The sequence below is a fragment of the Macrobrachium rosenbergii genome, chromosome 59, assembly GCF_040412425.1.
Source record: "Macrobrachium rosenbergii isolate ZJJX-2024 chromosome 59, ASM4041242v1, whole genome shotgun sequence".
Lineage (NCBI taxonomy): Eukaryota > Metazoa > Arthropoda > Malacostraca > Decapoda > Palaemonidae > Macrobrachium > Macrobrachium rosenbergii.
In genome coordinates, this window is record NC_089799.1 from 31,927,114 (window position 1) to 31,953,254 (window position 26,141).

The following is a 26,141-nucleotide window of genomic DNA, read 5'->3' on the forward strand; positions in this document are numbered from 1 at the left end:
GAGAGAGAGAGAGAGAGAGAGAGAGAGAGAGAGAGAGAGAGAGAGGTGCTGAGAGCATCGTCTTCCCACCTACGACATGAAGAGTCTTGAACAGAATGGACGCCTGCATTAGCCATTAGCTATGCACCATAAGTATGGGTATTACCATCCGTGATGTTCGTTTATTACTTACCTATTACTCACCCCCTGAGTTGTGGCACTTAGAAGAGACCCTCTGCCCCTTCCTAACTGATCCCCAATGCATAACCCATCCCGCCCCCCTTGCACACACAAACAAACACACACACACACATACACACCAATACCCATCCACCATCGCTAAACCGCCCACCCACAACCCCTCCCGTGCAGCCTCCCCTTCACAAAAAAGGAGGTTGGGGGACTTCATACCAATATCTTGATTATTCCGACGTGCGCTTCCCGAGCGTCTCTTGTCTCACAATGGACTTGGTGGTACATTAAGTAACGCTGGGGTCGTTCCTTTTTTTGCATTCCATCCCTTACTCCGCTCCTCGGCTCTACACACACGCACACACACACACACACACACACACTCCTGCCAAATTACTGAATATATAATCAAGCCTTGTGATGAGCAAGATTTCGGTCCCCTGATCTTCAAGTCCCTTTGTTCCTCTACTCCCCTTTTTACTGCGGCTTATCTTTCGCTCTCTTGAAATTTCTCTTTCCGATTTTCACTCTTCAGTAAGATGTGAAACTAATATTTGGATATAATTTATCGTAACTTTTTGTTATTATAACTAGTAGCATATTTCATTAAAACTGCAATGCTTCGTGAATTGTATTAACTAAAAAATTTACACCAATGACTGCCCACATTGCTGTAATAACACTATCATTAAAACAGTAACCATACGGAATATAGCAACAAGTATTCATCTGAACAGAGGTATCTGTTTATACATTCCACCTAGACAACAGCATTTCACAGCTATTATAAAAGTTTGACAAATTAACGAAGTTTCGCTCACATCAGAAACAATCAGTTATATCGTTCTTCTAAGAACAGATCAATGAGATCTAAATATATGACTATATGATATGATAACAGAAAAGCGTAACTGTTAATTAGACGTCAATTTATGGAAGTTATAAGCAATGTATGTTGGTAAGTGTACGATGAAGAGAGTTTCACTCAAAGAGTAAAATCAAATGAAAAGCATGAATGAAAAAAATTAAATATTTACATAACACTGTTTCATGAAAATATAGAAATTCTGGTATATGGCATGGTGTGTAAGTATTCTGACATCAGGTCAATAGAACAATTTAACAACGAAAACTTTGGATAATTAAACTAAGAAGATCCCACAGAAAAAAATGGAAACTACTTTTGCAAGATAAATATAGGAACGTAAAGGTCGGCAAAAATATGCAAATTATGGACATTAGCTGGATGTCAACATGAGATACGCGGATCCCTGCTCGAAAAATTAACACGCGGCTGGCAAAGTGACTCCGTCAGCCTTTACTCGGGAGTCCATTCTCTTCTAATGCATGGATGAATATGGTATACGGACGATTTTTATCAATGTTTTCATAAACTAAGTTCAAGTGTATGTATAGTGTACACGCAGAGCATAACCACATACAGTATTATATAACAACCACAAGAGTGATATCATCAATATGGTATCTGCAAACTTCATATAATATATATCTTTCGTTTTTCACCATGAGACTCTTGTCTTTGGAAGGGGTGGCGCCAGAAACATAGATAGGCAAAGCCTTCTGGTTCCTTAGCAAGTCTTCTGACTTTGGAAGGGGTGGCGCCAGAAAGATAGATAGCTGAAGCCTTCTGGTTCCTTAGCAAGTCTTTTGAGATATGGTTGCTAGCAACACGTCCCGTTTCTTGACCCCGACAGAGCCTGGTGAACTATGGGAAGCAGGGCGGAACATGATGACTGACTGAGCACCGCACCAGCAAGTTACGGCTCCCAGTGGTAGACTGCACCTTCCATAGATGGAATGGCATGGAATACGGAGTTTAGGCCAAAGGCCAAGCACTGGGACCTATGAGGTCATTCAGCGCTGAAAAGGAAATTGAGAGTAGGTAGGTTTGAAAGGTGTAACAGGAGGAAAACATTGCTGTTGCACCAAGAAATAATTGTTAGGAGAGGGTGGATAGAAAGATGGAATAAAGATAATATAAATGGAGGTAGAGTAAAAGGAATGCAATATATTGCAGCTTGGGTCCGAAGGGACGCTGCAAAGAACCTTTAGTAATGCCTACAGTGCACCCGTGAAGTGCACTGACAGCACTACCTCTCCTACGGACATCTACGAAGTTCTATCGAGGTACCAATTCAGACTTGGAAACAAGAGAGAATTACATGGTGCCCGGTCTGGAAAGCAAGTGAACGGAGCCGTTCTTCACACCCAGATGGGGACAACCACCCTAGTGACCACGACGACAGCAGGAAAGGAACATGGCCAGACAACAGCAGATGTTTCATAAGTTAATTGAAGCAAGCAATGAGCAAATCTTGTACTGAGGTAACAATAATCTCAAAAGATATTTAGTCAATGTGAATAGTGTTAAGGGTTGTCTCAGAGCTGTATTTGTATATTTAAAGATTTATTATGCATATAACTTTAGCATGTAAATTCAATCTATTTCGGAAATTAAAAAATACGTAAAAATTACTAAAGAGTAAAAAGGGTAGTTCAATATACAAGTAGCATCTAGGTAACTGGAAACTAGTTAATATTTAGTTACCCACTGTTCTGAGAAAATGTTAATGTATTTTAAAGGTAAGTGTAAACGCTGCGTTTTCAAGTTAGAGAAGGGACCCAAGTTTCTGAATGACTTCTTTTCCTCAGCTTAGAAAAGTGAAGAAAATGCTCAAGATCTTACTAGCATTAAGTTGGACCTCGAATTTCTTTGGAATTGGAAAATGGTGCACAAACAATGCTAGAACTCAAGGTCATAATGAAAAATTACAAAGTTGTGATAAATTTTTCCACCTTAATTTCTTCACAATTTCTCAACAGCCTGAATGTTATATTTTTGCAATGACTGGTTTTGAAATTCTGCCAAACCAAAGTTCTGTCACAAGTTCTGTGTGACACTTCTTGACATATTAAAAAAAAAAAAAAAAAAAAACTCTATGACAATGCAGCTCTTGATTTTCAGATTTTCACTGTCTAGACTGACAGGTTTGAAACTGCCGACAGTCATAAGGTCGATCAAAACTTTCTGAAGACATCTACAGTGCCACAGAGACAAAGGTATAATCTTACACCCCTTTACAAAGCAATTCAACCAAATCCTTTAAGTTGAAATGTGCTATCCAAAGGAAGGCCTTTAATTAATGTACTGGAATTCTATAAATACGTACTACCACTTGCAAAGTACATGTAAGCTAACAAATAGTCAAACAACAGCCAATAACAATGAACGCCAAAGTACACAAGATCACCATTTAAACGTTACAAGAGAACAATCTGAATACGGATAAACTGTTGACTGATAAGAGAATTATAAGCCCGAGGAAATTTTCCAGCATTTTTACTTTCAGGAATCTCCCACAGCGGCAAATGTTATCACAGCATAAGAGATGGGTTATAAAATTATTGCAGCCAGGAGAATAATTTACTGATCTGTCCTTTCAATGTATCAGAAATAGTGCTACTTTTCCAGCAAAATACTATAATAAAATCTCATTTAATTGGAGTGGAGAAATAGCTGTATGAATTTTTACAATGGGAAATGAATTTACTCGTGTTTTTTTGAGTTTGCATCTTAACTACCATTACTGAGACATGGAGAACCATCAACCAGAGAAACAATCAGTGGCGAAACAGCATATGTACGCACGCACATACACATATATATACATGCATATAAGTATGTATGTATGTATATATATATATATATATATATATATATATATATATATATATATATATATATATATATATATATATAGTTTGTTTTGTCTCCCCGCTAAGGAGAAACATGTCATTAATGTATATATATTAATGATTCAGTCATTACTATATATATACATTATATATATATTATATATCATGTATATATTATATATATGATACATATATAATATATATATGTATGTATGTACAGTAATGACAGTCACTAATTTTTACACTAATGACTGAGGTTTCTCCTTAGCGGGGAGACGAAACAAACGTAAGGAAATAAGAGAATGTGTAACTAGGCAAACACCTTTGACCACTAAGCAACTGCAAGGAAACGATCGACATAATCAGACCATTGCTGTCGCCTTCACCCAAGTTTCTGCTTCAACTGCAACAACCCTTACTATCCCTGCAACTGCCAGTTCCAATGGAACTTGAATATAAAATTTAGGCCAAAGGCCATGAGCTGAGACCTATGAGGTCATTCAACGTTGAGAGGGAAACTGAGTGAAAAGGAGGTTTTGAAGGTTTTACAGGAGGAAAACTCCGTAGTTGCACAATGGCAAGATAATATGAACGAAGGTGCAGTAAAAAGAATGAATGGTGTTGCAGCCAGCGTCCGAAGGAACGCTGCAAAGAACGTTATGAAATGCCTACAGTGCACCCTGTGAGGTGCGCTGATGGCACTAACCGCGCCCCCGCCCCACCCCTTGCAAAAGCCAGTTCAAATGACCATAATTCTGAATATTATAATAGAAGGAAAAAAGAGACAACCTTTAACTATTAGTCTTGACTTAATATGGTAACGAACCTGTTCCCCGCACTCGAATTCTGTATCGTTACTTACGTATATATTCAGACATTAATATAAACCTTTTCCCCTAACAATGAAGCAGCTCCAGAGAATTAAAAAAAAAAGCATCATAATAGCCACTGATATATCCGCACTTGAAATGTGCAACCACTGTCCTTTTTCTGACTTTTCACATCACTAAGTCCACAAACATATGTTAACAGCCACGGAGACAAATCCCCTTCTCTCAGTCTCATTTTTATACCAGTCACTGCTTCATTTAATTTCTCTCAGCAACAACTCTTCTTTACCATAAATCCCCAGCACCTTCCACATAGCTTCGCTATCTATTGTATCATAAGCTTTTTCCTCTGCTATCTAATTTCTCACATGACTCTTGTGTAACTAAAATTTGGTTCACATACCGCTTTCCTTGGCAGAACCCTAACTGATCTTCCCATACTGTTTCTTCTGTTATACTTACCTAACTTTTCAAACAAAATCCTACCTTACGCCTTCCTTAGTAGTCAAAGTGATACTATGCCCTATAGTCCTTACGGTCATCTCTGTGAAATGGAACGATGTGATCTCATCCATTCCTTGCATGCACCCAGACATACCTTATAAACCCTGGTCAACCACACGATCAACCTATCACCATGTTATTACATCTCATTTGTAATGCAAAAAACCCTGGGTGTTTAAAAAGATATGAATACGTGCAAGCATTATAATTATGTGATATGGGCCAGATCTCATCTCAAAATCGTCGCCATGAGGTTCATGATTCTCTTAACACTGATTTAGCGAAAATTGGTGATCAGAGCAAATCATGAGGAATGAAGCAGGTTTACATGAACTTACTCTTTTTATGCCTTTTGATTGCATCTTTTGTTATAAATAACTCCTACCAATTTTAAATGTCTGCTTGCCTGGACGCTCCTGTGATAGCTATTTCCTACAAGAAATTCAATGCAATGCGCCATGTGCTTTGTTAATCCGCGCACTGAGTGTGCAAATTAAGGCTCCATCAACGTAACCTACATTTATGCTTGAAAGGAAACTGCATTGGACTGACTCTATACCAGGTCATCTTCACTGCATGGCCAGAAAGTGAATGCTGCCCTTGATACAGTTCTTCAGACCAAGACCATCATTGCACATACTCTTCACTAGTGAATGGCACCCTCGCTGTGTCTTGCTGGCGGGATGAGTAGAGCTCTCGGCTAGCATGCTGTTGGCCCAGCGTTCGACTCCGATTGGCCAATGAAGAATTACAGGAATTTATTTCAGGTGATAGTAATTCATTTCTCGACATAATGTGGTTCGGATTCCACAATAAGCTATAGGTCCCGTTGCTAGGTAACCAGTTGGTTCTTAGCCACGTAAAATAAGTCTAATCCTTTGGGCCAGCCACAGGAGAGCTGTTAATCATCTCAGTGGTCTGGTTAAACTAAGATATACTTAACTTGTATGTCTTGCACTAAGAACCCAACGATTTGTCCCTTCCGTTAAAAGAGCAAAGCCCAGGGTCGTTGTCCAGTGCAACAATTAACAGAGTTTCTCCACAGTGCCCAGCAATGCAAGGGGATAGATATCATAATATAAGGTTGTAACAAATATGAGCACAGTAACTATTACCACCTGGAAGTGTACAATTTCGGATATCCGTTCTACACATGCTGTTGTAACTACAGGAGCACTGCTGTAAATGTTGATGTTTCTTTCTGTTAAACAATTTGATACAGCTGCGTCTTGGCTCTCAAGTTTTTCAAGGACTAATGAGCAATAGTTTGAGAGGGAACCCAATAATTAATGAATCGTAAATCAATGCTGCCAAATGACGTCGCTTTGCCCCCGCACACAAGTTGCACCTCATTTGTTTCTTACTCCCTCATGCTTCAGAATTCGCATAAATTTCTATTCAAGAATTTATAGGTGCAGTGTTATGAACAACATTCATTAGGGATATTAATTAAATGTAATTCAAATATTTCTCCTGCACTCAAGCCACATAAATCGAGTTCTGTTCATTTTAAAGCAGTGGATTATTGGTTATTATTCAGTTGATGGTTGTTCACAAAGCTGTTTCCCATTTGAAGATATATTCATTGTAAAATAATTGTCATATGATTGTTCATGATTTAATTAATAGTGAAACTTGAGCGTTAAACTGTTATATTTACAACTGAACCTCGAGTACTGTGTCATCGACATTTATCATGATTTGGTGTTTATTCCATGCAGTAATGTTGTTATATTCTGCTCTGTATGTTACATAATTCTCGAAGCAACATACAGTCAGCAAATCGATCGAGAGCAGAAGATTTTGACACACTCGACTGAAATTTATTTTGCAGAATTCTATATCATTTGCAATTTACTGTTTCTTTTACATTCTCATATCATGATTGTGTCGAGAAAAAAAATTCAGTATATTCAAATATTGTGCTTATTAAGTCAAGTAAGTTTATCCATGAACACTGAAATACAGTACTAGAACTTGAGGAATTGAAAACATATAAGACACTCAGTTACAAAGATTATTTTCAAGAAAGTGATATCCAACGTAATCATTAAAAGGCTCAGAAAAGGAGCATAGGTATAAATAAATTATGGTGAGAAATATTTAGATGAACAGCTGGATAAAAGAAAATTGATATTTCGTAACATTCTTATTCTGGATGTCCTCCTCAATTGATTGTTCATGTATGCAAGTTGCATTACCCTTGATTGTGCACTACTACACCTCCATCAAGATGATAAATGATTTATGGTAGTTTGCAATACTGATTTTCCATAATCGTTAATTACGTTACAACGCAAATTTTTTTTTATATGTGATTGAATTTATCTTGAATCTTACATACATTTTCACTACTTATTCCATAATCGTTAATTACGTTACAACGCAAATTTTTTTTTATATGTGATTGAATTTATCTTGAATTTTACATACATTTTCACTACTTATTTTTTATGCCTTATATGATTAACAATTATTGACTTGTCTTTACCATACCATTATTCTTTGAGTTTTTCGCCTCCCTGATTAAAGCATCAATTTTGAATAACTGTGATTGTTGCAGTTTTTGTTTAAGTATTATGCCAATTAACTTCTATTTTAAATATTTACTTACACGGCCAATATCTGTCGTTTAATTGTTAATCACCCACCACTAGTGAGGAAGAAAGGATGAATATAAATAAAATTCTAAATTTCGAGGTAACAGAGGAATTATGGAGGAATAATTCAATGAAATACAAAAAGGCTTTATTTGAAACACTGCGAGTACAACCTGAAGTTTTACTGTTGAAATAATATATTGCTGGGTCAAAGACATTTTAGGTTACTGTAGGGGAATTAATAGTTTCAACACAAATCCTCCTTTGTGTTAGTGTAAATTTTAGGAGCTGGTGTCCAACTATTCTTGGGACATAATTCCACTAACACAGACTATCTATGCCATTATACATACACAAACACACATACATACATAAATACATTATATATAATATATATATACATATATATATATATATATGTATATATATATATATATATATATATATATATATATATATATATATATATATATATATATATATATATATATAATATATATATATATATATATATATATATATATATATATATATATATATATATATATATATACACATATATATTGTGTGTGTGAGTGTCGTGTAAAAAGTGCACATCAATATTCACACTTAGAGCATCTGTAAGTAAATCGATGTCATACACATCCTTTCTGATTCAGCTCATTTTCGACTTTTGTGTATACGATGCTTCACGTTTCTCTATCACATCCTATCTTTTTATTTTTGTTACAGTAATCATTGCGAGCGTAAGCTCAATACAAACCGAACTCAAGGAGGAGTCAAAGATAAGTCCTCCCTACTGTTAGCATGTCTCAGGGTCTGGTGACTCCAACCATTCACGAGGCATTTTACTAACCTAACCTAACCCAAGAAGATGAACACTATTCATATGGAACAAGCCCACCAAAGGGTCCACTGACTTGAAATTCAAGCTACCAAAGAATAGGTGTTCGTGTCGAAGAAGTAAGAGGAGGTAAAAGGGAAATACAAAGAGAAGAGATCTCGCTTATTAAAAAAGAAAAAAAATAAATTAATAAATTAACAAATGGACAGAAATATATTAAAATGCAAGGAGAACAGTATCAGGTAGTAATGCACTGCATCTCCGCTTGAACTTTTCGTGTTCCAATTGCACGACATCCTCAGGGAGACTGTCCCATAGTCCAACGGTGTGAGGAATAAATGACCTCCGGAACTGAGAAGTTCGACAGCGAGGCACATTTACCGCACATTGGTGCTACTGTTCAGGAAATCTCGGCAGATAAAGGGGATCAGGGATTAATTGTGAATGTGAAAGATCTCTGTTGAAATACACCTTAAGAAAAATCGCCACAGGCTACCACCAACGTCACGATGTATATATACATATATACACATATGTAAATATATATACATATACATACATATATACGTACATAAGTGCGTACATAAGTGCGTATATGTGTTCACATGTGTATAACCGTGAGCATAAAGATGCACACGGGAAGTATCGACATTCATTTTCCAAGACAGCTTATTTCTAACTCTCGAGTACATTATTTGCCCTGGTTGTCTCTCAGATTTTGTCTATTTTCAAGCATTAAATTTATAATTTTCCATTCCTTCTTTCTTAAATATTGGCCGCAAATTTCTTTTTATAATTATTTATTTTTCTTTATAGTCTCTCTCTCTCTCTCTCTCTCTCTCTCTCTCTCTCTCTCTCTCTCTCTCTCTCTCTCTCTCTCTCATCCATCCATTCTTCTATCCTTCCCGCACTCTCTTTTATGCCTCTACCTACCCCTACCTTCCCACTCAGCTCCCCTGGCCCCTACCCCAGCCAAAAAAGAAAAAAAAAAAAAGAAGAGGAGGTTCATTTTAGCAACATTCTTCTGAGCTTGGATCGAAATAAACATTGGGGTCATGGGAAGGCAAATCGGAGAAAAAGCTTCTTTATGTGTGGTGCGCACACGGGCGAGAGTTATGCTCGAGGGGGGTTGGGACTTTTGACTTATTAAGGGTTCCTGAGACGACGAAATGATGACGGATGGGGGTGGTCAAGGCGTCCCCAAGTGCTTATTCTTTTCTAATGAAAATTATACCTTTTGTCCCCGAGTGACGACGCCGACGCCGGCGTCGACGTCGCTTTGGAGGGGCGGGGGAAAAGTGGGGGGCGCCGATCTCCCTACCGCTCAGTACGTATTCCCTTCCATAATGTAGACCAGCACATCAACAATAACTTTATTTCAGAGCTAAAATTCGATTAATAAATAAGAAATCACCACCGTGGTATGTAAACCGTAAAATGAAAAAATATATAAATTACCATTAGACCAACAACGAAAATTCCAAGGACTATAAATAAAATTAAATTAAGAAGGGATCTTGCATTTGTTTTTGTGCATCATGCAGTTATATCCACTTATTATTGTAATGACTTCAGTTTTCCTCATTATCATGCCTGGACAGGAGCAAAGAGTCTGATCCCAATTTAATCACCAGCAATTATTTTGTTTTTAATCATGTGAGTACACTTATCCCTCAGAGCATCATTAAGACAGCTGTAATTTTCAGTGTGTGTGTATGAATGCATGTGTACATACACATACATACATAATATATACTGTATATATATATATATATATATATATATATATATATATATATATATATATATATATATATATATATATATATATATATATATATATTTTTGAGAACATAAAGTCAAAGTAAGAACTCTTTTACATGAGGAAATTCATATACACTGAAATCAGTTCACTAACTAATAATACCACCTGATACAAACTTTCCAACTGGAAATAAGTTCCAAATTAATTACAACTAGGTATATACGTTTTAAAGAAAATCACAAACTGCACACCGTTCAAACCGTTTGGTGCGTAGCAAAATTGTTGTAAACAGACCATTAAACGGCATTTCCTGTTTGAAGCTAAATGTGAACATTGTTTATTGTGGAAATTAATTTCATAATAATGAACTGTAGTAGTAAGGGGGAAACTATATATATATATATATATATATATATATATATATATATATATATATATATAAATATATATATATATATACATTTTCTGTGTATATATGTGTGTGTATTTACATATAGGTGTATATATATGTATATATACTGTATATATATTAGATATAGATAGATAGATAGATATATATATAGGTAGACAGACAGATATAGTGGTCATGAACACAATGAACTGTAAGCGTAAGGAGGCAAACTATATATATATATATATATATATATATATATATATATATATATATATATATATATTAATTTATTTATTATATATATATGTATATATATATATATATATATATATATATATATTATATATAGATAGATAGATAGATAAATAGATAGATAGATAGATACAGTGGACATGAACACAATAATATTCTTGATAACATCAAAGCTGTCATACTGATGGTCTAACGGTCTAACCTATTGTCAATATCGCCAAAAAATTACGAGAAAACCCCTGAAACTTCGGGGACACAGGATAACTGTCCATGTGCTTGACTACAGCATTAGAAGTTTGCAAAACAGCATTGTGACAGGTTCGTTTTTCGTGTGGAAGAAATGCAAAGAAAAACACACTAAAAGATTATAAACATAAAAGCAATATGAATAGAATTGCAGTAAAACATTTTCTCCTAAAAATGCACTGTGACTAATTTGAGAGTCATGCTGTCATGAACTGAACACTAAATGGCCGAAGAAGTTTACAGGAGAAAAGCCAGCCATTAAAAAAATAAAACGTTGCTCATATAGACATTAATTCTTTGACAGCTGAGCATGTTTCAAATGTCTAATTGCTTCCCTTGGCAATGACTTGCATTAAAATGTCATAAAAGCAGAACTGAGGCTGGATACCTAAACGCCAAATATTGTTAAAAGCAAGTCTCAAGGTAAATTGTACCTTTAAGGTCCTGAGAGACCTTGTTTCTTACACTGCAAAAGCTCACAAAAGCACAAGTAAAGTCCATTATTAATATATGAATACACTTAAAATAAGTGTACTCAAAACATTTGATTTCTACATTGTTTAAAATTATTTAGTAAATCTTCATTCATTAATCCGTTGAATCCTTTTAATAAAACTTGACCGGCACGAGAAAATGACTAATTTTCTTCCTTAGTAGAAGTGACCCTTGAAAGATACAGTACTATGTGCCTACGAATCTCCTCTCAAGTTCAGTGTTCATATAACACTGAATATATATATAAACACATACTGATTACTAGAACACATTTCTTACAAATGTGCGTGAATTTAACACACAAACACATAGAAATAACATTTCACTATGAAAGTACATAAATGGACACAAACTAGTTGCGTTCTGGAACAGAAACGCACATAACTAAAATGAACTTGTCCACTGACTAAGAGCATTCATATACAAATGCAGACGGTTGCATTGATATATCTATACACTGAGTGTGCAGGTATAAATATAAGAACATCCTGAACAGATTAACACGCATGCATACTCATACACACTAACAGACATATGCATGGTCACACTCATATTTCTCCTCTGCTACTTCTCTTATTAATCAGTTTTCAAAGTTCATACTCATTATCGCCGTCCTGCGAAATTAGTCTTCAGAGACAAAAGACAAATCGACCTAATCCTCGCAATGTTCTTGCAGCATGATTAAGTCTAATGACCTATGTCATTTACCACAGAGAGAGAGAGAGAGAGAGAGAGAGAGAGAGAGAGAGAGAGAGAGAGAGAGAGAGAGAGAAAGTTTGGCGGTCTGTGTTAGAAGCTAAAAACTCACCTTCTTGAACCAAAGTAAAACTTTTCATTACACACTGATAAAAAAATCATATTACATATTGATAGAAAACGAAAATAACCATAAAACTGTCTATTTCGAGAAAGCACAAAAACAAAAAACAAAAGCTGCATGGAAAAGAAAGTAACCTATCACTCAATAATATCTATGTTAGCCCCTTCAAAAGTCCGGCAATCAATGGGAGATAAATGTCCATCCGCAAAAATGTGTAACAATTAACGACATAAAACCATTATTTAAGGCTGAAAAGGAAACGGCAGTCGAGAATATTCTTCTAATGCACAGGATATATCTGTCTCTCCGCTTCCTTCATTATAACCCCTTTCATTTCATGCATAAATTAGCCTAATCTCATAAATTTCCCCATCCCCTCCCCTCCACCACTCCAATCCCCCCCTCTCTCCTGCCCCTAAAACATAGAAAGAAGGGTTCAGAAAAGGCAAGTCGAGACTTGAAGTCTCTTCCTCATCTACGTAAGGAAAGGCTTCCTCTCCAGATAATACATCTTCCTTATTTGATTTCCTCTGTTCTGACATCATCATTTACCAACCATTTGATAAATTTCGGAGTCGGGTCAAATCTTCATCACCAGGCTCCTTCATTCTATTTTTCCTTTTTTTCCTTTTTTCTTTTTTAATTTCCCCGCCAATTCTGCTCTCCCGCGCTTCGACCACCTAAGGCAGTTTTCCCTAATGCGCGCCAATTTCTGGGTTAGCATTTTTGCCCGCGTATCATATTAAAGGAATAACCGGGACCTCCGTGGTTAGGACTCAGGGGGTCCCCAGGGCTCGTCCCGCTGGTATTAATTGATCATTTCGCTCCAACTAATTGCATTATTGGCACCAATTAAAGGGACCTTCCCCACCAAGAAAAATTCTGGCCTCTCCGGAGACTCTATCCCCAGGAGTTTTTAAGAGACTTTGATGGCCTTCCGACCAAGGAGGGAGCGGAATGAAAGAAAGGCCAATCCAACCTGGTCAAAATTATTGTCGGTGAAACCGTGCGAAATGACTCTCACGAAGACCAATAGAATTCAGAAAATGTTTTTATCCCTCGTTCAGGCCGCAATTAAATACTCTCAACAGACTTTTATGATTATTTTATATCACAAAGTTTTCCTGATAGCGGGTAAAAATATAACCTACGAATGGTCCGATGACATGTACTAATAATGTTTTCAACGGCTACTTTTGCGGTGCGAGCGATCTGACTGCCAAGGTGTATCATTTTATATATATATATATATATATATATATATATATATATATATATATATATATATATATATATATATATATATATACATATACATATACATATACATACATACATATTTCTGTATGTGTGTGTGTGGGTCAGTTGGTAGCGTCTTTGTCTTTCATTTGAGAGACCTAGGTTCGATCCCGACGTGAGTCAGGAATTCACACACACACACATACACATATATGCGTGTGTATATATATGTATATATAGTATGTATGTGTATACGTATATTTAAAACAACAGTGTGGCTACAGAGAAAAGTCAACACAACGCTCACTGCCACTTCGTACTTTGAACAATGGGACATAAACCTGTTGTGCATTCAACTTCCACAATATTAACCGCTTCATAATCCTACAGAGAAATATCATTAACAGTGTATCGAGCCTCCTACACATTGTGCACCATTCACTTTAATCTTTTCACTCCTGGTTATTCAACCGCATTAGACTTGGTACCTATTTTATTCCATTGATCCAAAACTTTACGAATCTTCTCCTCATTCTCCCGACACTTCCAAATTACACACTATTTTCCTGAACCCTTTCGTCCTCCGATCTCTCCACATGATTAAAACACCTCAAAAAAATTCTGATCCATCTTTCATAAAGATAAACGCTTATAGTACTTCTACATATTTCTCATTTTTTCAATCCTTACTACTCATCATAAAACTTTATTGTGCAATTTTACTCAACCTACCAACCTAAATTGCATTTGTTCCCAAATACCTACACAAGCTAACAAACTCCATTATTCAACATCTAATCCTTGCACCGTCTTCCTGGTTTCTAGTTACACTTATAAACTTACTGTTGTTCGCAGTCACATTCAACGTCTAGTCTACAGTTCTTCGTTGCCTCTTATCAGCACCCGACAATCTCCAAAATATCAGCCATTTCACACCATATACACAAACCATTTTTCTTTCCCCCTCAGTGTTACTCTTACATCTACTGTACTACTACTGTGTGGTAACCCCCCCCCACTCTGTTTCTCTTAGTTGCATCAAACGCAATTACTATTTCGTCACACACACATGTGTATGTATGTGTAAGTGTATGTACAGTATATATATTAAATTTATATATACTTAACATATATAATACATGTATATATCCACACACACAAAAATGGACGAGTAAAAAATGCAAAAATTCATTCTGAAATCTACATCTTCAGATATACTGGGTCCTGTCCTAATTACAACAATATATATATATATATATATATATATATATATATATATATATATATATATATATATATATATATATATATATATATATATATATATATATATATAATATTAATGGATGACTAGAAAAATGCAAAAATTTATTATCAACCTCGAGATATGCCGGGTCCTGTCCTAATTAAATTAATAATCACTGGTTCAGAGGATTATGAAATAATTCTGTAAAAACTTGCTTGAACGTTTCTTAGCAAGTCTGTTCATCTTGCCCTGACTTTCCTTGGAAAATCCGCTGTTCTTGATGAATACATAACTAATACATGACACCACTACAAAAATGATTTGCTGTCGCAAAATCACTTTATTCTCGAAACTAGATCACACTACCAACACTACACTGCCGCAGTTGAAAGTTTTGAGTCCTTAGTTTCTCAACAGAACTATCAAGACCTATCAAATGATAATTTGTCAAATGATTTACGTAACTCATCTGTCCTAATCAGGAAACTGCTGATACGAATACTGGGCATTAACATTCATTTTCTCTTCGAAGAAATGCCCAAAATTCGAAATTTCTGTAACCACAATACATTAAAAATGACATACTAAAAACAATCTATTTCATATAATAGTGGGTCTTATCTTTATATTCAAGGTAGGTAAATCATTATGTATATGAGAGAGAGAAGGTGGGGGCAGAGATAGATAATATACGTACATCCATATATATATATATATATATATATATATATATATATATATATATATATATATATATATATATATATTATATATATATATATATATATATATATATATATATATATATATATATATATATATATATACATATAAATACATATATATATATATATATACTATAAATGCTTACTACGATACCTTCATAAAAACTGATGAAAAGATATGGATTGGATCATAAAATTTTGGCCAAAGGCCAAGTGCTAGGGCCTATAAGGTCACTCAGTGCTGAAAGGAAAGCGGAAAGCAAAGGTTAGAGAGGTGTAACAGGAGGAAAACCTCGCAGTTGCGCTATGAAACAATTGTTAGGAGAGGGTGGAAAGGAAGATGGAAGAAAGAGAATATGAATGGAGGTTCAGTAAAAAGAACGAAAGGGGCTGCAGCTAGGGGCCGAGGGGACGCTGCAAAGAACCTTAAATAATGACTGCAGTGCACGTGAGGCAAACTGACAGCACTACCCCGCCTAAGGAAGAAATAGATATGGACGTCTAGATTCCGATACAAACAGGACACTGTCTGGTTTGTAAGTGCGACTCTTCCTGTTTGGAGGGGGGTGGGGGTGGGGGGGGGGTGTTAATGTTTCTACTGATGGACAGGAAGTGAGCAAGAAACGAGGGATGCAACTTCACAATCTCTTTAAAAAAAAAAATACAGAATGACATCGCCCTCTGAGTTCATCTATTCCAAGACGAGATTACTGTTAGACTAAAAATGAAATATAGCTGAAAAAATACACTTCAGACAGGAGTAAGAAACAGTCATGAAACCAACGATAACCATTTTCTTGTACTCTCTCTCTCTCTCTCTCTCGGAGAGAAAAAGCAGCGTGCAGACAAAGCAACAGACCGAACGAGAATAAACAAAAGACAAACACGAGGGTGCAAATGAATAAAAGATTTACTGACCTCCCTACAACCAAGACGAATTAACAGTAAAAGCATTTCTTTACCATTTTTTCAAAACCAGCCACGAGATCGTTTTTAGCCAAAGGTCGGGATAGCGAAAGACAAAACTCGGTTCCCGGTTAAACCCGTTTCGTCATCCATCTCTTGCTTAATTTCTTCTTGATTAAAGCAGCTGTCACAACAAATCACCAAACACGACTTTTGAAAAGCAATCAAGATGAGATTGTGATAAGTGAGAAATTCCTCCCAGAAAGAGAGAGAGAGAGAGAGAGAGAGAGAGAGAGAGAGAGAGAGAGAGAGAGAGAGAGAGAGAGACGGGGGATTTCAGACGTTTGTACATGTGTATATATTCCATCCACGAACATCTGTATTTGCATTGAGTGAGTGAGTTTCAATACCTTTCCCAATAGAGGTATTTAATATCAACGGACACTGATGCTTTGCATTGGAGAGAGAGAGAGAGAGAGAGAGAGAGAGAGAGAGAGAGAGAGAGAGAGAGAGAGAGAGAGAGAGAGAGAGATTTTAATAATTTTCAAACCGATGTGTACGTGGAAAATACTTTACCTAAAAATGCTTACGCTCAGGTGCATGCGTGTACACACACAAATGCACACACACAGCTGAACATTTTTCTTTGAGACCGACATTTTTCAAATGTCAAAAAGTGTGCGTATATACAAGTAAACTCTCAAATCCACTAAAGTTTCTTCCTTCTAGAACTGAATGAGAAATGCTTCTCAACTGACTAGCAAAATGAACAACTACACTTTATTTTGCTGCAATTAACCTGACGTACCAAATCAATGGCCAGCCCCGTGTATATTTAAAAATTTTGATATATTTAATTCATAAGCCTTTGCCCCTTCACGGAAACTACTCCAGTGGATTCTTGCTTGTGGCATCTATGGTGCTGGCCGGAAAATCAGTGGCACAGAGAACGCGTTACTGACGTGTTCTCCTTTATATAGGGAACTAAAATTTGAAAGTTGAGGGCAAATAAAAGATAAAATTAACTCCATAGTTTAGCTTAAGAAATAATGAAGAGCTGAGAAATGTAAAGATACGTAGAGGTTGTAAAAAAGGTTAGTGTTAGGGATAAGGATGGATCAGTATCTTAAGATGGTTTGGTCACATGGAGAGGATAAGGATGGATCAGTATTTTAAGATGGTTTGGTCACGTGGAGAGAACTGAAGACGTTAAGGTGGCGACATGAGGGTATAATTCAGAAGTGCTAAGAAGGAGAAGAGGATGACTTAGAAGGGGCTGGAATAGATGGTATGAAAAAGGTGATGGAAAAGTTCCTAATTTATAAGACATATGGTGGTGTGTGCAAGATAAAGATGTTGGGAGATTAGATGCACTGCTGATGAGGCTTCTCTGTTGTCATAAGAAGTGGCTATTTTGTGGAATTTTCTGTACTTGGGGTTCATCAAGGATTCAACAGTTAAAAGTATGAACATGGCAGTGACTGTTGTGTTGTTCACTTCTGGGGCCATCCACTGCTGTGAAAAAGCCCTTAATGTTGATATACATATTGTATATATAATATATATATTTTAATATATATATATATATATATATATATATATATATATATATATATATATATATATATATATATATATATATATATATAATATATATATATATATATTCAAACAGAGAGTGAGAGAGAGAGCGGTAGCTACACACGTAAAACCAGTAAAACCACTTCATTAAATCTCGTTAGGGGAATGGGTCCTTTACGGATATGATGCATCATCACAATGTAGTTTGAATAACTAAACTTAATTGCACTTGTGAACGCGGAAGAAGGTGAAGACACCAGTGTCCTGAGGCGTGAAAAGTTGGACACTGGCTTAAATAATGATGAACGTGTGGAAAGATGAACTCAAAAGCTAAGCATACCAGTGATTTAAGGTTTGATTCAACCTTGTTAAAAAGAATGTACCGGAGATTCTGCTTAGAACTGAAAAATCATTCTAAGGAGAGAAAAATTAATCACTGACGGAACTGACACAAGTTGAATAATATCAATGTCCCTTCAGATATTCTGAGGAGGTAGCTCTGTTTTTAAATTTGTCTCTCTCCAAGATAGTATATCATACCACCAAATAAATTGCTGAAATGAGTGAAGAATCAATGGGCTATGGTATGTAAAGATATAAATCCTGATCTGACTATGACACATATTTTATGTCTATTCCTCCCAAATGATACAAAGGAAAACGAAAGCGACTTGCTAAGTGCTATAACAAATCTTTCAGAAACGCATACGAAATTTGCTAAAAAAAAAAATAATAATATTTGGCCAGGTTAATTATACTTCGACGAAATTAGTAAAAAAAGGGGGGGGGGTGCCAAAAGGCTGGTAGTTAATGAACAAAGATGCAGGTAGTAGAGTAGAACTGTACTAGACTTGATAAACAATGCTATGAGGAATCACAGAGAGATTGTTTGGCCTGAGAATTATTAAACAGTGTAACTGGAAAGACGTAATTATATGACTTTTAAGGTTGAAGGGAAAACAATTACTGTAAAATTAATTGTAAGAGCCAACTTTGTCGAAGCAAAAGACATTCAAAATCAATAATGTCGACATTTCTTCAAGTATACAACGCCTGATAATGAATAAACTGAGCCAAGAGGATGGTAATGATAATTTAAGTTCGTTGTACATGGAGCTATCAAGCTTTCTTAAACAACTGCATCTGAAATAAACAGTTCATGTTAATGATGTTAACACTCCGGTTTAGGACAACCTTTAGACTAAAGTGTTATTACCCAGTTCGTAATCATTATTGTTGGAAGGAATGTCTCGATCCCATTTATTTAATGATCATACTCATTCAAAATTTTCGACAGTATTTTGATGGGCAAAACCAATGTTGTTGAAATTCATGAAGATCCGCATACAAAGAACTATAAAGGGAGGTTCTAGTTCATACATCAGTTACCAGTAGTTACTTCCCAACCGCCGAAACAACTCTATGACGTTTCTTGGGAAACACAGGCTACTCGACAAGACTTGAAAGCAAGAGTAAGCTGCTGTACTGGAGGTGCGTATCTGTGTTCAACGACGACAGTAACTGTTGGAATGGCATAACTTTAAATCCACAATCATCCAGTCTTAATAACTTGTCTTGACTAATGCATTTATTATTTTACGTAATAATGAACTATTTCAAGTTTAAAATCAAAATGCAATCAGTAAGTGTTAAGTAAACTGAGGTACACCACACACGCATACAAACACTGGAAGCTAAAGACAGTGACACCAGTATGACAGACGATTTGCCTATCGCCAGCATTCATGTTTTTAAGAGATAAATTTAAATCCTCCTTCGTTTTATAAGTCTAAGACATAGAATCAGTTCAATTAAGCTTAAGATTAGATGGGCTAAGTTCAATGTTCACATCCAATTACCTAATGTTACCGGCAATGCAATGTTTTAACTGAAAATCTCATTTTTAAGAATCTTAAATTCTATGCAGTTGAGAACGCACCATAAAACCATTCAGTCCTCGACGGTTGTTTTCCAGGCCTTAGAAATTTGAAAAGAAGTGTGAATTTATAGTTTAGATCGTGATTTTTTTTCCATTCTATACATCAACCATCCAGTTAGTAATGGATTGAATTTCTTACACTATTCTACCGGGATCTATACTTTTAAAAAAAAAAAAAAAAAAAAAAAAAAAAAAATTAAATTTCTCAACCTTGAAAGATTTGTCTCCCATGACGTGACTATGCACAGACATCGGCAATGCCACGTCGAATATTATGAAGGTTTAAATAGAGCACTAAGCAACAGCTTAGGATTTCGACCCCTTATAAATAAGTTCCATCCATCTAAATGACAAGGTTTTTGGATTTTAGATTCAACTAAAGCTGTGATTTACTTTGGGCGCCGTCTGTGGCCGTGTGTTCATATAAGTTCATATTAGGAAACTCAATAAACATTTCGTTCAAAGTTATGTATATCTTAGTTTAACCAGACCACTGAGCTGATTAACAGCTCTCCTAGGGCTGGTCCCGAAGGATTAGACTTATTTTACGTGGCTAAGAACCAATTGGTTACCTAGCAACGGGACCTACAGCTTATTGTGGAATCCGAACCACATTATAGCGAGAAATGAATTTCTATCACCAGAAATAAATTCCTCTAATTCTTCATTAGCCGGCCGGAGACTCGAACTCGGGCCTAGCGAGTGCTAGCCGACAACTCTACCGACTCTCCCAACGAGGAACTAACATTTCGTTCAAATGCTGTGTGACGTTAAACAGCGATAACTTCGGTTGGCTGATCTTACTGTCACGAAAAAAAATTGGAAAATTACTTCGATAATTTACCGACTATCCATGGGCCTAGCATTGCTGTCGAAGCAGATGCGTTACAGCTTGAAAATTCAGAATATGACAGGTGATGGCATTTATCTGATGTGTGGGTGTTTGGTCGTCATTCCTTTGGTGGGCCAGCCAAGAAATAATTACTGTATACTCATGATAACAAGGTGGGGAGCGTTAATACGACTTGAAGAATGGAGCTACAGGGATTTAAGACAAAACATGTTAACACACATTTTGCCTGGTGGATGAAGCAAGATGGGCACAAGCTTTACGCCACTTGAAATATTCTTTCTTCGCCCCACTCATGCAATCTCATCACAAGCGTTATTTTTGTTTAAAATGAAACTGTTTATCTTTTTATATTGCACGAGTTTTTGGTGACAGTATGTTATTTATTTTGTAAGCATAAGTAGGTAAGGGTACACACAAATATATTTATAATATAAATCTTGACATCCCACAGCAGACTTCATCCTGCTGGTATGTTCATCTGTAACACAACCCGCAAAGTGCCCGGAATGATTAAGAGTTAGGTCACACTGTCGAATCTGACACATGCACACATACCCAGAGCATCAAATGCATGTGCTGAGATTGTAAGTGTGGGATGAAGAAAGAATATTTCGCAAAATGTTTCGGGCCCTATAGCTTCCTCCATCAGGCTAAATGTGTGGTAACGTGATTTTATCTTAATAAAATTGGTTTTTGATTAACAACTGATATGACGTACATACATTCAACAGTACAGAAGGTGGAACGGTTCCTGCTCAAGGCTACTAGGCGTACCCACACCCATGAATTGGAAGGGTACAATACTTCCTAGATACAGATAAACAACAGCCTTCAACTGCCCAAACTTTAAAAAAAATATATATTAGATGTACATACATAGTAGAAATGTGCGTGTCAACGCAAGTGTGTAATTAACGATGCAATAATTCATAAAGCCTTCTACACTCAAGTTAGGTTGAAGGGTCCTTAGGCCTAAGCACCTCAGCCAGGTAATGACACTAGGTTAGGTTAAGGAAGGGTAGGATACAATGCACCCCTGTACAATTGCACCTCAAATTATTGGCCAACTGGAGTATCTGACCTTTCTGGTAAGCAATGAAATCCAGTGGGTAAAGAATCTGGCACATACCCCTACATAGTACCCTGAAGCCAACTTGCAAAGTATAGTGCAGAGGAACAGCCTACACTATCTGGTATTTTGTTACTATCATTCAGTTTAAAATATTAATTTACTTATCAATCAATTTCAGACAAAATGAATTGCTTCTACAAATATGAGTGTACACCCTTAGCTACTTACACTTACAAAATAAATAATATGCTATACAGAAAACTGATGCAATATAAAAAAACTTTCTTTTTAAAGAGATATAACCCAATTCTTTGTAAAAAACTGTCAGCAAGAGTGACAGAAAGATAAGTGAGCACACACTACAGTATGTGTGTTGTTTATCTAATGAGATACATGTATGCCCATATACATTGTACATATCCACACACACATTAATGGTAAATGTGTACACTACAATACTATTAAGTACAATATATTACTGTACTGCATCCAATAACTGTCAATAAAATTGCTATGAAAGACTGAGAGAATGAAAGGCGAGCACACTGAAATGCATAATTTATCCTAACACAATGCTTACATGTACAAATATCCTGGGCACATACATACATACAAACTAAAAATTAAGTAACTCCACAACACTGTAATTTTTTTAAGTAAAATACAATACTTTATTGCATTATGTAAAAGTCAATAAAAATACTGTACAAAGAGAGAAGGGCCACAGTATTGTTTCCTAACACAATGCATATGTATGTATATATAAGCACACATAGCGACTAAAAATTAACGACCAAAACATTCAGTGGGGCATGACGGTTCACTTAGCCTGGAAACAAAGGATTAACACTCGGTTTCAATCAAGAAAGTGGTGACTTGTGCTCATTCACTGTTCGATACCTCTAGCGTACTCACTTGGACAAATTATCCACAGTCTAATAAACCTTGCACACTTACTGGATTACTCTGATAAATACGAAATACTTTTATTACTTTTACTGGACTAAGTCACGTCTGTTGAGCTACAAAGTGCTAATCTGAATTCCATTAAGTTGCAATACCACTGTCTTTTACTTGATGACTTGTGGTGCTCTAGGTTAAGTTAGGGGATCTTGCGGGAAAACCCCCTCCCAACCCCCTTCAGGTAAGGACCTGGTGCCCTAGTTTAGGCTGCACCCATGTTGTTTTATTCAAGATTTACGACACTCCAGTTTATGTTTAGTTGAGGGTCCAGGCCCTGCCATGTAAGATCCTGGCATCCTGAGGTAAGTTTGGATGCATCCCTTAACTGCCATTTCTACATTTCTATGCTTTAAATTTCTTGGTATCGGTTGCTGTTGGCATCCATGAACTATATATTTTTTTGACTGCTTATGTTTTCATTTATGTCATTCCTACCATTCTGACATGGACCTCATACTCTGTTTTGGTTTTCTGCCATCCTTAAACTCTAGTTTCCCAATGGGGTTCCCATAATTGCATATAAGGGGGGTTGAAAACACTAAAATGAGTGGTTTGTAACAAAAATACAGACAATCAGACGAAAAAAAATATATGATGCCAATAAATGCCAACTTAAGCCACAATTTGCATTTGCTCTGAATAACTGCTAATCAAGGACTGGGGACAGCAATCCAATATGGTTTGTCACTACCTTCAATAATCCAGTTACACTGCAATAATTTTTATAGTTCCAAACATAGACTGAATTTCATAAGGATTTAGCCTACTGATTTAGCTAAATAAATCGGGCTTTATCTACATAACAATCACATTTCAATATACAAAACACTAAAATTTGCTTTAAATAATTGTTAGTAAGGATGAAAAACAGCAATCCAATGTGGCTTTGTCAAATCCTACAGTAATTCAGTAGTTCAAGCAATTCAGTGGAATTGTAAACAGCTAAGTTCCACCTGTGTGGCCCTAACTCATAATTCTGAATTAGTTTAGTTAGCAATTCAAAGTATAAGCCTAGCTTCTCCTGCATCAGCACAACTTATTACTAAAAACGACACTGAAAGCCACTCGGTAATTCTAAGCCGTCTGTCGCGTGAGCTAGACTATGCCATGTTATTTTACTCTTTAGAGGAATTTAAAGTAATATTTTGTCGGCCGGCTGTAACTAGCTGTCATTGACCTCTGAAGACAAGATTGTATTACCTAACGTGAGGTTTCCGCGGCAAGCCCCCACCTCCATAGCTAATACGGCAAAATTGTATCCAGTAAACCCCTAAAAATACCAACCTAACGTACCTAGGGTGTTTACTGGTTACAATTTTGCCGTATTAGTTATGGAGGGAGGTGGGGGCTTGTCACGGAATGCCGGCTTGACCTCCTGCATACTTAAGTCGTGTAGTCTTCAAAGGTCACAACGGTTATGACTTTAGATTCTTGTAAAGCAAGTAAAATAACATAGAAAAACGCCAATTGCCACAGTCTAGCTCACCCATGGACAGCCATTAAATTACCAGCCACTCTTGGAGCGGAATAGCCTGGCACAAGATTTGTGATTGGTTTGGCAAAATAACCTAGCCTAGGGTGGCCTAACCTAACTTTTAAGGGCAACTGCTGCAATAGGCTTAGACTAGCCCATAAAAAGTTAGCTTGCCAAGTTTTGATGGATAATTTTGTCAACTGAACCTAGGATAGATCAACCACATGTAGCATTATATGAAAACTGCTGGAATAGCCTCAGTCCTACAAATAAACGCAGTTAGCCTGCAAAGCCTGGCTGACAATGTAAGTTTCTGATGTAGTCACATGTAGACACTGAACTGGTCTCTCTCCCTGATAGCCTTGGTTGGCCTAATCCACATCAAGCCTAGACCTACGGCAATTGGATGAAGTATTAATTTCTCGCCAAATAAATGAGCCTTAACGGTTTAGGACCATTTGTCTAATTTTCTGTACAATTTTCACATTATTGTTTGTTCACACTAAAAGATCTTATGAATCTAATGCTACAACCCCTATTTTCCCTAAATAATGTTTGTCAGTGGTTCTGTCTTGCGCTCGGAAAACCAAGTTATGCCTAGTGATCACACTTTTTGGCATGGACTCCGAATGTTTCCTTGGTTTATCCGGGAAAACTGCGGCAGTACATGAGGGCCTCATTATAATTTGCCACCAACTTCAGTTTACGCAATATAAAGCAGTAAATGGGAAAAAAAACCATAGGCCTACTTACCCACTTTCAGAAGCCTCTAAGCATGACATACACTGCACTTTTTGTAGTTCTTCATTATATACGTCGGGTAGCCATAGAGTCATTATATATTTGCAAATTCACTGCTGTTAATAAAGGACCTAATATAGTTACACATAGAGCAAGGACCGCGAGCCACAACACAACCACTCCTCAGACTACAATACTACTAAACCATTCGTATCGGATAGCTGGTTTAGACCAACAGTTAGAGACGGTGTGGTCAAAACAATTTTCTGAAATGAATACTGTTAAATACTACGATGTGATATCGCTCTAAGTTCTATCTTTTACATTTAAAAAGACCGCAGACATCCAATGCTTAGAGCAAGTGGGGAAACTTTTTCAGAGCAACTGTGACAAGATATGCAACATGAATTTTGGATGATGCTGTTCGATGGAACAAACAGCCACCTTTGAAGGCTCTCCTGAAACCGAAAGTGCAAGAATAAAATAAGATTATAAGACTCCCCCGCTCGTCTACCTTAAGAACAGAATAAAGCAAACATGGGAATGGGTATAAATAACCGTATATTTAGCAAGACACCTTTATCCTTATAAAAATGAATGATCTTTGTTACTGTAATTCAGTGGCGTCGCTGTGGGGACAGTTGAAATTCCCTTTGTTGTTAAACTTTAACCCTTTGGTGGTCAAAAGCAGATTTCTCACCCTAACGATGATGTCCGACGACGATCGAAATATTTTTAGTTTATTTACAGTTGTGCTATATATC

At 36.3% G+C, this 26,141-nt stretch overlaps 1 protein-coding gene across 2 annotated transcripts in view; it reads right to left on the minus strand.

Moving 5' to 3' along the window:
• Positions 1 to 25,519, minus strand: part of LOC136837386 (uncharacterized) — a 618,148-nt gene extending 592,629 nt beyond the window's left edge. The window contains exon 1 of one of the 2 annotated variants that reach the window (XM_067102148.1): positions 25,390 to 25,519. The gene's annotated coding sequence lies outside the window, so the exon portion shown is untranslated. The remainder of the gene's footprint in view (positions 1 to 25,389) is intronic. The other variant, XM_067102149.1, reaches the window with a different exon arrangement.
• Between the last annotated feature and the right edge of the window lie 622 nt (positions 25,520 to 26,141).